At 37.4% G+C, this 16,976-nt stretch overlaps 1 non-coding gene across 1 annotated transcript; it reads left to right on the forward strand.

Annotated features, from left to right (window-relative positions):
• Nucleotides 1-498: 498 nt before the first annotated feature.
• TRNAD-GUC lies at nt 499-570 on the forward strand. The gene has a single exon. It is a non-coding gene; the product is annotated as a tRNA-Asp (tRNA).
• Nucleotides 571-16,976: the final 16,406 nt, after the last annotated feature.

Genomic DNA, 16,976 nt, shown 5'->3' on the forward strand with positions numbered 1-16,976 from the left:
CACTTCATATGAAAGGACCAAAACCTAAAAGAGATACCATATTTACTGAATGATTGCAATGAATCGTGACTGTCTTATAAGATGCAATGCTCCAACATAGCTTAAAAAGTAGCTTACTAGAACCAACCAAACCTATCTCGTAACGAGAAAATTGACTAAAGAGTAAAAGAGGTTTGTAGAACGCCGGCTAACTTATTTGTGTTGATCTCGTAACTATTTAACACCAACACCATGTCCCTTCCTAAGAAAGGAGGAAATATAATGTATTGTTATGTATCGTCAATCGTCATAAATATTTAATTTTCCAGATTAAATTCATTTTCTATATTTTTTAAATAAATTCATTTTAAATTATTAATAAATAACCAAAAACATTAGGTTTTTATTTCGAAAACTTTTTATAACATCACTCAAGTGACAAAAGGACTGAGTTTCAGAATATGTACATTAGTAAAGGACTGCAATTATTGGAAACAAGCAAAACAATAGAACAAACAAGTCGTTGTAGTATAGTGGTAAGTATTCCCGCCTGTCACGCGGGTGACCCGGGTTCGATCCCCGGCAACGGCGTTATTTTTTGTATTTTTGTTGCAATACCATTCGTGTCTTTATTGTTGGGTTAGCAGACGTGGATGTCACGCCATCATGTTATGGGGAAGTGTCTCCTATTTCTTCAAGTTTGTTAGTCTTCTTCCCATGTTGCAAGTCTATTCAACTGTCTCAATAAAATTATCGATGGTTCCAGCAATTTTGGTGAGTATACGTGATCCTGGTATCCAACATTTTTGTTACCCCTTTTGTTTTTTTATGTTTTTCCATCCAACTCGTAGATGTTGGATCATGTACATGACAAAAAATTCATATGAAGTGTACGTGACTAGGAGATAGTACAAGCAGGGCCGGCTCAACCATTTTGGTGGCCTAAGGCGAAGTAAAATCTTGTGGCCTTTTTCAAAAAAAAAATGTATGTAATTGAAAGTTAAACTTGAAGGGCCCAATTGTAATTATTTGAAAGATTGTGTTAAAATTTAAAAACAAGGAAAAAATGCTGAACCAGGGATTCGAACCCCAGTCTCATCAACATCCATACATACACAAAACCACTACAATACCAACCATCAATCTATTGACAACCCACACCCTAAATGTTTTATAAATGGACTGTGGTTTCATCAAATTGTGGAGACCCTATAGTTTTGGTGGCCCAAGGCCCAAGCCTCATTTGGCTTACCCTTGGGCCGGCCCTGAGTACAAGTGGCATTGGCTTGAGGGTAATTTAGTCATTTCTCACTTGAAACAACTTCCCCCATTGATTTTCAAATAACTATAACTTTTTCATACGTTAATATTTTTTTTAAAATTATATAGTATTAACGAGCATTTTATTATCTTTAATTTGGGTAGCATATTGCTGTAGTTTGCTTAAATTTTTTTAAAGGATTTTGAATATTCATTAGGCCATTACGTGATTACATGATTTTGAATACCCAGCACATGACTAGTGATTTTGAATATACATTACGTGATTACATATTCAACATAAACCATTACGTGATTACACATTCAATATAAATCCATTACGTGATTACACATTCAATATGATTTGTTATAACTAATGTTATTACAATTATGCTTATTACGTGATTATACATTCAATAATAAGAACTTGATTGGAAGGTTTAAATGAGAACTTTAAATATTGTGAGAACCGTGAGAACGAATGAAAAAACGGCAAAAACTTGGTAAAAAAAACAATTCAAATCCAATTTTTTTTACACTTATCATAATTATTCGAATATAATGTTAGAAATTAAATTTACACGTTTAAATTTACATGTGTTTGTAAATTTTGAAATTTACCCATGTGTAAATTTGTTTTATTTAACAAATTTACATATGTGTAAAAATTTTAATATGAGTGATTTTAAGGGGATAAATGAATTATTTGATGTTGTAAATTCTTTTTTTTTTGATGTTGTATTTTAATTACATTGAGGGTTTGTATTAAAAAAATTTGGGTTTGATTGCTTTTCTCATTCGTTCTCACGGTTCTCGCGATATTTAGCGTTCTCAAGATAACCCTCCCCTGGGAAAGGTTTAAACGAGAACGCTAAATATTACAAGAACCGTGAGAACAAATAAAAAAAAACCACTAGAACTTGGTAAAAAAGTTCAAAATCAAAATTTCTTTTTACACTTATCATTATTATTGAATACAATATTATAAATTAAATTTACACGTTTAAATTTACATATAGCGTTAGGTACACCGTTAGTCCCTGTGGTGGGAAGTAACAACCTTAGGTACTAATAGTTTAAAGTAACAATCTAGGATTTTAACTTTTGATTTTGTAACATCCTATGGCATTAAGGCTAACGGGTGTTAAATATTAACTGAAAACTTAGGGTATTTTTGTCAATTAAGAACTTGCTACCCAACCTTGTTACTTTGAAGAAACCAAGGGACTAAACCCGCAACTAACTCTGATAGTATTAAAAACACAACGTGTATCTATTTTTTTATTTGATTAACTTTATTTTTCTCTTTTATTAAATAAATTATGTCAACATATTTAATAAAAATAAAAATAAATGTCACCTAAGATAGTTTACCTCCCATTCAGGTTAATTATCTAGGATTAGCAAATAAAATAAACTTTAATGAGTTTATTAGAACAATTTTTTATGAGTGACCTAACTGAGCACTCCTAAAATTTGGTCATGATTTTGTGAAATATTTCCGTTAATTTAATTGTAAGTTAATTACTAAAGTGGCTTCAAATTAGCTTTAATAGGTGAATTACGTTTAATTATTTGAAAAATGGTTTACATACATAACTAAAAAGGTTTAATTAAATAATAAGAGAAAAAAGAAAAATTGTGTTTTATATATTATAAGAGTTAATTTTGTGGTTAGTCCCTATGGTTTCTCCAAAGTTCAAGGTTAGGTACTAAGTTTTTAGTTAGTTTTTAACGGCCGTTAGCCTTAAGGCTCTAGGATGTTACAAAATCAAAAGTTAAAACCTTAGATTGTTACTTTGAACTATTAGTACCTTATATTGTTACTTTCCATAAACCAAAGTGACTAACGGTGTAATTAACTCTTTACATGTATTCGTAAATAAAGAAAATTTACACATGTGTAAGATAGTCATTTACACATGTGTAAATTTGTTGTATTTACACATGTGTAAAACACTTATTAAGAGTGATTTTGAACAGAGAGATGAATTATTTAAAGAGCAATTTTTAATGTTGTATTTTTAATTATAACTAGAAAAGTAACCCCCCGCGATGCGGCGGGGGCTAGATTTATATTTATATTAAGCTAGTTGTTATTGAGTTAGATCCATTAGGTTAGATACATCAACTGCAACCAAGAGTTTGTGGCTAGGTTTGTATATGTGTTATGGTCGCAACTTAGGTTACTAACACTAAGCATGTTAGTTACATAAGTTGCGTAAAAGACATTTTCCTTGACGATGTGGCTTGTTGAACTACGGTCTATAGTTGCTGTGACAACCGGTAATTAACGGCTCCTAATTACGCGATTAACAAACGTTTAAGGCGATAATAAGTAGTGTTTAAGGCACGAATTAACTTAATTAGGCTTGTGGAATGCCTAGGAACGCCTATCTGACTCTACAGTGCGCGCATGGTGATTTTGGGGAAAATCTGCTAGATATTGAACGATAACGGACTGAAATCGTACAAAATACTGACAACGCCGACAACTACAAATTTTATACGTATAATTTAAATCTACGGATTTCGTTTTGCGAAATAACACGCTCTCGAATGTCAGAAAACACAAACGTGAACGAAAACACGACTGCAGGAACGCACCGACAACGAAACGGAAGCACCAGAATCGTGCTTAGCCTTCAAAACTGATATATTATGACGTATTTAGCTCCGTAATCGAATTTCTTATCCGTACGCGAAATCGGGTCGAGAAACAACATTAAAAAGACAAACTACGCAGTTTACACGAATTAACGCGACCGACACGCATACGAGTCTAATAACAATAAACGACATAATTTTTTTTAGTGTTTGGCTCTAAAACTTTATTATACGACATATTACGACATTCGGGATTCGAAAACGGGTCTTGTAGAAATTACGGGCCACTTAAAACACGCGAGATTGGGCTTGTGGGCCTCGGGCCCAAGCCCAAAACCCACTAAGCTAACCCTAGTATAAATTAGAAGTGAACCCTAGTCTCACTTCTTAATCATCAGCCGCTCTTCAATTCTTTTTCTCTGCAAACCCTCATCCAAACTAAACACACAACACAATTACAATCTGTCCACTCCCTCTCGATTCCTCTCTACAATACACCAGGAGGTTCAATTTTCAAACATCATCCCCTAAACACTTCCCCACCCCCCTCTCGAGTTCCTGTTCAGGCCGACACATCGGCCGGTACCGGCCATGTGTTCTCCGGCCGTGATCTCCGACAACCACACACGCACACATACTCCCTCGTTCCAGTCTCAAGTCCAGCCGACAACCCCCCCCCCCCCCCCCCCGAGCAGCAAGACGGACCACCACCACCACCACTGTCGGGTGGTGGTGAGCGATGATTAGCCTGACAAGAATCAGAGAGAGAAACCGGTGGTTTTGTGTCTGGTTGCCGACGGCCGGCGACGGTGAGGATGATGATGGCAGTCGCGGGTCACAAGAGCTGCACTCCATGATAACTGGCTATGAAGATGATGATGCCGACAAGTGACCGAGGCCGTTTATCTTTCTGGTAAGTGTCGTTATTTTGTTCAGATTCGAGAAATCTTGTGATTCTGCACTGATGAATGTTTTTTTTGGGGTTTTGATGTCGGTGACGATGGTGGTGGCCGCCGGAAAGACACGACGGTGGTGGCGGTCTGCTATTTGTTTTTCTCTTCTATCCCAGCATGTTCAAGACACTGATATATGTGGTTTCTTCGAGTTCACAGTAGCCCGATTCAGTTTTGGTTCAGTTACGAGTTAAATCCAGTAGATCTCGAGTTCACGTCGGATTTCGGCTCAGAACCGGGGTATCGGGTCAAACCCGGTTGACTCGGGTGACCGAGTCAACTCGACGCAACAACGGGTCAACAAGGTCAAAGATGGTCAGCCTAGTCAACGCCAGTCAAACATCATTTCGGGTTTCAGATTCAGTTTCGGTTCACATGGTTTAACGGGTTCGAAGTTCAGTTAACTCGGTTCGATGCCGAGTCAACTCAGTCGGTTTCGGGTCACGGTCAAAGTCAGTCAACTGGTCAAAACCAGTCAACTCCAGTCAACAAAGGTTAATGGTCAACACCGGTCAACAGAAGTCAAATATGGTCAACTCAGACCCGGTAAAGTTTAACGACGTGAAATTAACGTAGATTTTTATAGATTTTAGACCTTATATAGTTAAACGCGACCGAGCTCGACCCGTTTCATTTTGGTATTAGTTTACATTTATTATTACTCGCCGAAAATTTATATAAATTGATTATATTGTTGAAAATTGTTTGAATCAATGTTGAGTTTTGACAAAAGACGACAACTAGTTGTCGGGGTTATTCCAAAAACAGAGGAAACTCTGCCCGATTTTTGTAAAAACCCGACATATGAAACGTATTTTATAAAAATAAATATAAGCGTATCTTTATTTTTGGCGACATATCATAACTCACAAAACGAGTATTTTTCAAAGGATCGACAATTACGGTATACAAGTCAACGAAAACTCAGAAATCTTACATAAAATAAATGTGATTGTTTATAATTATTTCAAAAATCGAAATTCCGAACACTTTCTACAAGATAGATATAATGTTATATTTATTTCGAGCATCTATACTTTCGAACACTTTTATACGATAAATATAACGGGCATACCTATTTCAAACACCTTAAGACCGAATATTTTACACCACGACTTCATACTTTTTCTATCAAATAAATATAACGATTTATATTTATGTCAAACGAGGAAATTTATATTTCAAGTTTCAAGGGTTTCGAATATATATATGTAAATATATATATATATATATATACACACACCTTATTCACTTACGTCTTACGAAAGCTACGAATAGTTGTACTACTATCCACCTACGTATTTCTATTCACGACAAATAACACGACGTCGTAAGTATATTTATATTTAAATATATATTTTAAACCATTCGAAAGCTAAGTCGTTTTCGAGACTTAGTTTTATCCCGGTCATAAACGGGATCAACTAACAATAGTTTGGTTATTTCAAACCAAAGTATTAACACCTTTCTTCGTAGAGTCGTTTTGTTAACGACTCGGTAGAGCTCGGACACGTAGTTTAGCTACGTTTAAATTAGAAACTGATACGTTATTCCCTGTTAGGAATACTATAGATGCACGCTAGCTAATTCACATTCTTGGAATGACATCACGGAATCACGTTAAGCTAGCTTTGCAAGGGAATGTCAAGGTGAGTTCATAACCCCCACTTTTTACTGTTTTACATTTTTATAAAATGTTTTCGGGGGTGGAAAGACATGCAAGTTTTGCAAAATCACACAAGGTTTCGATAAAGAAATATCGCATATTTATAAACCATTTTGCGACAGGATTTCAACAAACTCAGATGGTTTACGAAAAGATTATGCTAAACATACCGGTTTTATAAAAACATAAGTGTTTTTCGAAACATGCATGAGTTTTAATAACACGAATGACGTGGGCAAAGGCCCAAGGACATGGGCAGAGGCCCAAGGACATGAATAACTCTCACATTATACGTTAACTAGGGTATGATTAAGCTAGGGAATGAACTGTTAGATCAGGTGAGCGAATAGTAATCTCTCTTAAGTGCCATTAATCTTGTATAAGACCGAGGGCAAAAGTGGTAGATCTATCGGGTGTAGCGAGCCCCACTCTTGGGTCCTTGTGTGGCCTATGTAGTGCTTTTGTTGTTCTAACCGGGTGGACCGGGGGAAATCCGCTAGGGTTGAGTGCTTCCTATGTCGCCACACATATTAATGTCCTTGCAAAACATTAATGATCTGTTCATAGACGCTTACATACCAGCTTTTGATACTCAAGTTTTCAAATGTTTTAAAGATTCATTTGATTGAAACTCACAAATACATCGATTTACAAACTTTGGTAACGCTTTTCAAACTATACCTAAGTAAGAGGACACGCTGATCCTGCTTACAAAGGTTCGTTTGGGCTTGGCCCATTCTCTCTCGTGCAATGCACAAAGACTCTCGTGGGCTAGACTCACAGTTTTCATATATCATGCCAAGAAAATGATTTTACTATATTTTCTCAGCAACTTTAAAACCGGTTATCAAAAAGATTTATTTTAAATCTTTTCAAAACAAACTATGAACTCGCTCAACTTTATGTTGACTTTTTCGCATGTTCTTTCTCAGGTTGCATTTTCAAAACTATGGAACGGTTGGAATAGGAGAACCCATGGGAATTCAAGTACTTAGCGGCGTTCATTTTCTAGAAGTCTTAGCTAATTGCTTCCGCTGTGCAATGAAGATACCGGTCCAGTCACGCCATGCTCTGATAATTTCGGGGTGTGACAGATTGGTATCAGAGCTATAGGTTTCAGCGAATTAGGTTTCTGTAGAGATACCTAGGCTTTAACCTCACTCTCCTCTGGGGACTTAGATATCAAGAATTGAACACGTACAGAACGCCTAAGACTCGAATATGGGTTCCAACCGTTGCCAAAAATAATGAGTCAACTGTTTTGATTTTGAATATACACAAGAGTTGCGCTTGATACACGATATACGAAACGATTACATGCAGTAAGCAAAAACTTGAGACTTTTGATAACATGCACATAGGACCTTGGGAGAACTTATGTCAAAACTCATTAAAGGTCCTCACTTAGAAACCGTGACTTACAACTCGGGCAAACGTCATTATCTATATTGTCTATGCTATTCTAATAACCCGAGCAGGTAAATTACGCAGAACGAAACGCTAGTGCGCGAATATACATGAAACTTAAACTATACGTCAGCGGACGTTAGAGTATATCACACAAACGACTTTCGAGGCAAGGCCTTGGGAAAACATGATTGGGCACGACAACAACGATGCTAATCCTGTCAGCGGGAGAGCTACCAACCGAAATGCAGCACTTTGCAACGTGATCCTGCAAACAACACAAATCTCGCTAAGATACGTTAGAACAAGATTTCGCAACAGTTGGTACTTAGTATAAAGAGACTCACAATTATTGGCGCTGCAAAAGAAGTCACATGTCTTCGCATCCCCCCTATTTCATTTATGGCGGATATGCTATGTTCGACATTCCATGGTAATGTCACCTAACAACCAATCATCACGTGAACTTCCAGGTAAAGTCTTTAAACTTCTTTTGTTGAAATTCTGACTTTTGCATATAGCGAGTAGACTTTCATATTTCTACTCCCCCTAATGATCCTTACATCACGAAAATTTTCTTTCATAATAGCGAATACTCATTTGCTACATTCTTGACAAATTCATATGTTACACATGCGTTGTTTGTTACGCATGTGGCTTCACTCGAAATTGTTGTTTTATCAAAGCACAAATATCGTTTTGCTTTACTTGATCTTTGCCTTGTGATTGGAATGGCTGCATTATTGCAAAGCGTTGACTTTTTGATATCGAGTCAACGAACTAGTTGAAACTCTTTTCTTTTGAATACGTTACATGGTTTGCTCATTGTAACCATGTCGAAATCTCTTGTTAACACATGCATTCATCGTTGGAATGTGACTAAACCAAGTTCAATTGTTGAACTTGCTCGTAACATATATTCGATTCAAGATTCCATATGATGGATTGAGGCCATCATATTCGAAATAATCCCAACAAGCACTTCATTTGCTTTGAACCATAACAGGCTTGTTTGGTCTTTGACTTCATTGAATCGTTTCCTTGATCACGATCACCTTGTGGTGACATTTTCGCAAATTTGAAGCTTGCGCTAACCTCGTTTACACACATCATGTACGGATTTAATTATTTATCTATTTGTTTATTGATATTAAATCCGCTTTGTTGATTTATCATATTAAAGCAATCTTAATACAATCGTGTGTTAAGATAATGGTACACAAATTTATTTCGTATTTCGGTGTACCTCTTGCCGGTTCTTTCAGCATCGATCGAACATTTTGTGATATTCATTGCTTTTTCATTTTCGATTGAAAACATTATTTATTTGTTTCATTTTCAATTGAAAATCCTATGTGATTTGTTTGGAGCAAATATTCGTAATTACTTCGTTAAACCTTTCATTCGATTTCAAACACGGTGATACTTGTTTGATCACCGCTATTATTGAATTGTTTCATTCACTACGACACCTTGTGGCGTCGGTATAAACTTGTAGCTTGTGCTAATTACAATCAGTCGTTTCATGCAGAACTATTTATGCTTTTCGTTTGACACATCATTCAAATAGTCTTAATGCAATTATGTATTAAGACGATGATACACCAGGTTCGGTTGTATTTCGTTTCGGTGTATCCTTGCAGCTCAATAATGTCAACACGTTGGTTTTATCTTATTCATTTATTGGTTCAACAGTTGACAAATCATTTCATGATTCTATCTATTTGAGCTTGTTGAATTCGAGTTTCAATCGTACAATAACCAACGCAAGTTTACGTTGGTAGTGAATTCTATTGTTTCAAAAATTTAATTGCATATTGTGAACGTTCATTTGAGATTCTGTTGGTCGAAATTCCTCTTTTGTTGAACCCAATAAACTTGATCGCAATTGGTGATATTATCACTACGCTTTGTTCGCTTAACATCGATTTCTGGAACAAACTCAGCTGAACCATTGGGTTCTTATTGATGCAAAATGTCTTTACACTCACGTAATCCGAATAGGTTTTGATTCGATTATGCGGTGATTCACTTTGGTATTATTCGGACTTACCTAGGAACGACACAACTCGGAGGAGATAACATAAACTAAATTTCGAGGACGAAATTTCAGTAACATGGGGAGAATGTGACAACCGGTAATTAACGGCTCCTAATTACGCGATTAACAAACGTTTAAGGCGATAATAAGTAGTGTTTAAGGCACGAATTAACTTAATTAGGCATGTGGAATGCCTAGGAACGCCTATCCGACTCTACAGTGCGCGTATGGTGATTTTGGGGAAAATCTGCTAGATATTGAACGATAACGGACTGAAATCGTACAAAATACTGACCACGCCGACAACTACAAATTTTATACGTATAATTTAAATCTACGGATTTCGTTTTGCGAAATAACACGCTCTCGAATGTCAGAAAACACAAACGTGAACGAAAACACGACTGCAGGAACGCACCGACAACGAAACGGAAGCACCAGAATCGTGCTTAGCCTTCAAAACTGATATATTATGACGTATTTAGCTCCGTAATCGAATTTCTTATCCGTACGCGAAATCGGGTCGAGAAACAACATTAAAAAGACAAACTACGCAGTTTACACGAATTAACGCGACCGACACGCATACGAGTCTAATAACAATAAACGACATAATTTTTTTTAGTGTTTGGCTCTAAAACTTTATTATACGACATATTACGACATTCGGGATTCGAAAACGGGTCTTGTAGAAATTACGGGCCACTTAAAACACGCGAGATTGGGCTTGTGGGCCTCGGGCCCAAGCCCAAAGCCCACTAAGCTAACCCTAGTATAAATTAGAAGTGAACCCTAGTCTCACTTCTTAATCATCAGCCGCTCTTCAATTCTTTTTCTCTGCAAACCCTCATCCAAACTAAACACACAACACAATTACAATCTGTCAACTCTCTCTCGATTCCTCTCTACAATACACCAGGAGGTTCAATTTTCAAACATCATCCCCTAAACACTTCCCCACCCCCCTCTCGAGTTCCTGTTCAGGCCGACACATCGGCCGGTACCGGCCATGTGTTCTCCGGCCGTGATCTCCGACAACCACACACGCACACATACTCCCTCGTTCCAGTCTCAAGTCCAGCCGACAAACCCCCCCCCCCCCCCCGAGCAGCAAGACGGACCACCACCACCACTGTCGGGTGGTGGTGAGCGATGATTAGCCTGACAAGAATCAGAGAGAGAAACCAGTGGTTTTGTGTCTGGTTGCCGACGGCCGGCGACGGTGAGGATGATGATGGCAGTCGCGGGTCACAAGAGCTGCACTCCATGATAACTGGCTATGAAGATGATGATGCCGACAAGTGACCGAGGCCGTTTATCTTTCTGGTAAGTGTCGTTATTTTGTTCAGATTCGAGAAATCTTGTGATTCTGCACTGATGAATATTTTTTTTGGGGTTTTGATGTCGGTGACGATGGTGGTGGCCGCCGGAAAGACACGACGGTGGTGGCGGTCTGCTATTTGTTTTTCTCTTCTATCCCAGCATGTTCAAGACACTGATATATGTGGTTTCTTCGAGTTCACAGTAGCCCGATTCAGTTTTGGTTCAGTTACGAGTTAAATCCAGTAGATCTCGAGTTCACGTCGGATTTCGGCTCAGAACCGGGGTTTCGGGTCAAACCCGGTTGACTCGGGTGACCGAGTCAACTCGACGCAACAGCGGGTCAACAAGGTCAAAGATGGTCAGCCTAGTCAACGCCAGTCAAACATCATTTCGGGTTTCAGATTCAGTTTCGGTTCACATGGTTTAACGGGTTCGAAGTTCAGTTAACTCGGTTCGATGCCGAGTCAACTCAGTCGGTTTCGGGTCACGGTCAAAGTCAGTCAACTGGTCAAAAACAGTCAACTCCAGTCAACAAAGGTCAATGGTCAACACCGGTCAACAGAAGTCAAATATGGTCAACTCAGACCCGGTAAAGTTTAACGACGCGAAATTAACGTAGATTTTTATAGATTTTAGACTTTATATAGTTAAACGCGACCGAGCTCGACCCGTTTCATTTTGGTATTAGTTTACATTTATTATTACTCGCCGAAAATTTATATAAATTGATTATATTGTTGAAAATTGTTTGAATCAATGTTGAGTTTTGACAAAAGACGACAACTAGTTGTCGGGGTTATTCCAAAAACAGAGGAAACTCTGCCCGATTTTTGTAAAAACCCGACATATGAAACGTATTTTATAAAAATAAATATAAGCGTATATTTATTTTTGGCGACATATCATAACTCACAAAACGAGTATTTTTCAAAGGATCGACAATTACGGTATACAAGTCAACGAAAACTCAGAAATCTTACATAAAATAAATGTGATTGTTTATAATTATTTCAAAAATCGAAATTCCGAACACTTTCTACAAGATAGATATAATGTTATATTTATTTCGAGCATCTATACTTTCGAACACTTTTATACGATAAATATAACGGGCATACCTATTTCAAACACCTTAAGACCGAATATTTTACACCACGACTTCATACTTTTTCTATCAAATAAATATAACGATTTATATTTATGTCAAACGAGGAAATTTATATTTCAAGTTTCAAGGGTTTCGAATATATATATGTAAATATATATATATATATACACACACCTTATTCACTTACGTCTTACGAAAGCTACGAATAGTTGTACTACTATCCACCTACGTATTTCTATTCACGACAAATAACACGACATCGTAAGTATATTTATATTTAAATATATATTTTAAACCATTCGAAAGCTAAGTCGTTTTCGAGACTTAGTTTTATCCCGGTCATAAACGGGATCAACTAACAATAGTTTGGTTATTTCAAACCAAAGTATTAACACCTTTCTTCGTAGAGTCGTTTTGTTAACGACTCGGTAGAGCTCGGACACGTAGTTTAGCTACGTTTAAATTAGAAACTGATACGTTATTCCCTGTTAGGAATACTATAGATGCACGCTAGCTAATTCACATTCTTGGAATGACATCACGGAATCACGTTAAGCTAGCTTTGCAAGGGAATGTCAAGGTGAGTTCATAACCCCCACTTTTTACTGTTTTACATTTTTATAAAATGTTTTCGGGGGTGGAAAGACATGCAAGTTTTGCAAAATCACACAAGGTTTCGATAAAGAAATATCGCATATTTATAAACCATTTTGCGACAGGATTTCAACAAACTCAGATGGTTTACGAAAAGATTATGCTAAACATACCGGTTTTATAAAAACATAAGTGTTTTTCGAAACATGCATGAGTTTTAATAACACGAATGACGTGGGCAAAGGCCCAAGGACATGGGCAGAGGCCCAAGGACATGAATAACTCTCACATTATACGTTAACTAGGGTATGACTAAGCTAGGGAATGAACTGTTAGATCTGGTGAGCGAATAGTAATCTCTCTTAAGTGCCATTAATCTTGTATAAGACCGAGGGCAAAAGTGGTAGATCTATCGGGTGTAGCGAGCCCCACTCTTGGGTCCTTGTGTGGCCCATGTAGTGCTTTTGTTGTTCTAACCGGGTGGACCGGGGGAAATCCGCTAGGGTTGAGTGCTTCCTATGTCGCCACACATATTAATGTCCTTGCAAAACATTAATGATCTGTTCATAGACGCTTACATACCAGCTTTTGATACTCAAGTTTTCAAATGTTTTAAAGATTCATTTGATTGAAACTCACAAATACATCGATTTACAAACTTTGGTAACGCTTTTCAAACTATACCTAAGTAAGAGGACACGCTGATCCTGCTTACAAAGGTTCGTTTGGGCTTGGCCCATTCTCTCTCGTGCAATGCACAAAGACTCTCGTGGGCTAGACTCACAGTTTTCATATATCATGCCAAGAAAATGATTTTACTATATTTTCTCAGCAACTTTAAAACCGGTTATCAAAAAGATTTATTTTAAATCTTTTCAAAACAAACTATGAACTCGCTCAACTTTATGTTGACTTTTTCGCATGTTCTTTCTCAGGTTGCATTTTCAAAACTATGGAACGGTTGGAATAGGAGAACCCATGGGAATTCAAGTACTTAGCGGCGTTCATTTTTTAGAAGTCTTAGCTAATTGCTTCCGCTGTGCAATGAAGATACCGGTCCAGTCACGCCATGCTCTGATAATTTCGGGGTGTGACAATTGCGATTTTTTCCTACCTTGTAGCGGCCTATATTTTTTGCTACTTTGCAGTTGTACAAAAGGTGTTGAGACGTCCCTATCATTCCTCGCGTCCCTTATTTGAAGTATTACCAATCTGGGATAGTAAAGAGCTTGGTTAGTGAGGTTTGTGTGATAAGATATGTGAGTATTAATTTAGTGAAGCATTGCTGTTGTCTATCATAAGGTGCCTAAAGTCAATGTTGTAGAAGGCGCTAGGCGCTAGTCGGGCGGTGAGGTACCGCCTAAGGATTAATCGGGATTAATCGGAATGAGATTTTTATATGTATTTTTCAAAATTTTATATATATATATATATATATATATACCCAATAATATAAAAATAATACTTCAAAATTTACATAAATACTTCAAGTTTCAGATAGTATGGTTCGATTTTGATCGATTTTGACCGATTTTGACCGATTTTGACCAATTTTGACCGCCTAGGACCGATTTTGACCGATTAATATAGTCCGATTAATAACTGAAACTGACCTTATTGTTGATCTAACACATCAATGATTTTGATATAGCAGATCACGTCAGATAAAGTACAAAACCTGATTATACTTATGTAAAAAAGTCTAAGATTGGTGTGTGTGCTGTTCTCGTCAACATCAAGTGGTGTTGAATTTGTTATGTTTACCTGGCAATTCGTGTTGCGGGCGCTTTTGTTGGTTAAGCTTGCAGTTGGGTGTTTTTGGTGGAGGAGCACCCATGTGTTGTTGCTGAATGTTTTCACTTGATGTTTGCATAAAAGGAGGATTCGAAACACTGGTACTTTCTATCCTTGTCGCTAAATTATGTTATCACATATTAGTACAAATAAATTGTTAGTTGTATTGAATTGTTGATTAATCATCAAAATCATGGTGACATATCCACGTAGAAAGGGGTGGTGATATTCTTGTTGCATTAAATGCCTTTTTCATTTTAAATGTAGGCCAAGAATCCTATCCAATTGTAAAGTCAAGTGTTAAGAGTCTTAAATTTATGTGGAATTAAAATTTATGATAGTGTACTTAATTCTGATCAATGTTATATATTTGTAAAGAAGTGTATGATAGGACTATGAGATTTCTTTATTTAAATCAGATATACTTTTTGAACAATCTGTTTTTTTACCCGAATTTGTTCTTACGTGAACCAAAATAATCTATTTTTGAAACGACTCATCCTAACCCGAACCCATCACTCTACCCGACCCGTCCATTTTCTCGGCTATAATGGATATATAACTGTTACAATCATTCTTTCAAAAAAACTTCTTTAAACAAACCCAACCCGACCCGAACCCATCCTGACCCGAACCAAAACAACCCGTTTTTGAATTGGACCTTTTTGACCCGAACCCGTTTTGATCCAAACCCATTTTGGCCCATCACCCGACTGTTTTGCCAGGTATACGCGTAGGCGAGGTTCAAGCGAGCGCTTTGGACACCCATGGTGTATAGTACACATTGTGGGTTTAGCTACTATAACCTACAAACTACTGCGATCAATTCTGCAGTATTCAACTGTCGAGCTCCATTTCGCACCATAGGTTATTATTGATTATATTGAATGAAAAAAAATATACAACAGTTGCATGTATATTAAAGAAAGACATTACCTTGTAATAGTGTTCCAAGTCCTTCAGTTCCGCAGGCATATCTATACAAAATAAATGCAAAATTAATGAACGTACATGCTTTTATATGATGCAATGACCCCATTGACTGCTATGATACTCCATCGACTCATCGCGAGCCTAAACGGTCTCAGTGCACATTGCACAAAGCTTGAGCCAGGGCTCATTATGTCACACCCCAACCGATGGCGGAATTATCGGGGCGCAACAATAGGCGAATCAGATTGCTCAAGAGAATCCATAACAACTAAATTGCGACAGTATTTAATGCGTTCATTATCCCATACTAATAAACAATTACAATCACATAAGCTATCACGAATTTCATGTTCTCCCAAACAATACATATCCAACAACCTAGATTTTAGGTGTGTTTCTAGACTTCCTAGCTTGATTTGATGTAGACTGCGACTAAACCTGCAACATACGTTAAAACAACGTCAATACAAAAGTATTGGCGAGTATACAAGTTTTGGTAGTGTAGCTTAAATAGCTAAAAGTGCTGCGAATTACCAAAATACATAAACGAGATACCTCAACATACATGCATACAAGACTGATACTACCAGCTAAGTCACTCGAGCTGCGATTGCGATTGCTATTCATCCTAACTAGACCCCGTTGGGTGCTATAGTACTATACTAGTTAAGGCGGGACCTCACGAGTATAAGTCCTAACACATATGTAACTAGCATCACGTGTAAATATGCATACAGTTATTGCATCTAATAAACAGTTTGATTGAATAATTCGTCTTGATAAATTCGATTTAATAGGAACGTATGTTACATCCAAAATGCGATAAAAAGGGGTTCGAGTATACTCACATTGGTGTTCAGCAAGTAAACACAACTTGGTTGGATTGAAGGGAGCGCGTCTGAGATTAGCCTGATTTCATATTGGTAGCGTAAGCGTCGAACAATGCGTTAAACGGTGGCGAGTGAACCAAGTGTCGATTGGTAATCCGATCGGATGGCAATCCAATCGGATGGCCATTCGATTGGATTGTCACCTTTTTTGGTGAAGATGTGTTTGTGTATGATTGTTTGACTTTTGAAGTTTTCGTTGTAGCATTTTGAAAACAGAGAAGTATCTCTACCCTTCAGGTTGGTTGATCGGACGGCGGTTTGATCGGTGACGATCCAGTTAGTAGGACACTTTAGTGAGAATAAGTTTTCAGCAGTTTGTCACTTGATCGGAATGCAATCCGATCGGGTGGCAATCTGTTTGGAACTGTCTATGTATTGAATTTGTCCAAACATCACATGGTCGGATGGCTGTTCGATCGGG

The sequence above is a fragment of the Helianthus annuus genome, chromosome 15 (assembly GCF_002127325.2).
Source record: "Helianthus annuus cultivar XRQ/B chromosome 15, HanXRQr2.0-SUNRISE, whole genome shotgun sequence".
NCBI lineage: Eukaryota > Viridiplantae > Streptophyta > Magnoliopsida > Asterales > Asteraceae > Helianthus > Helianthus annuus.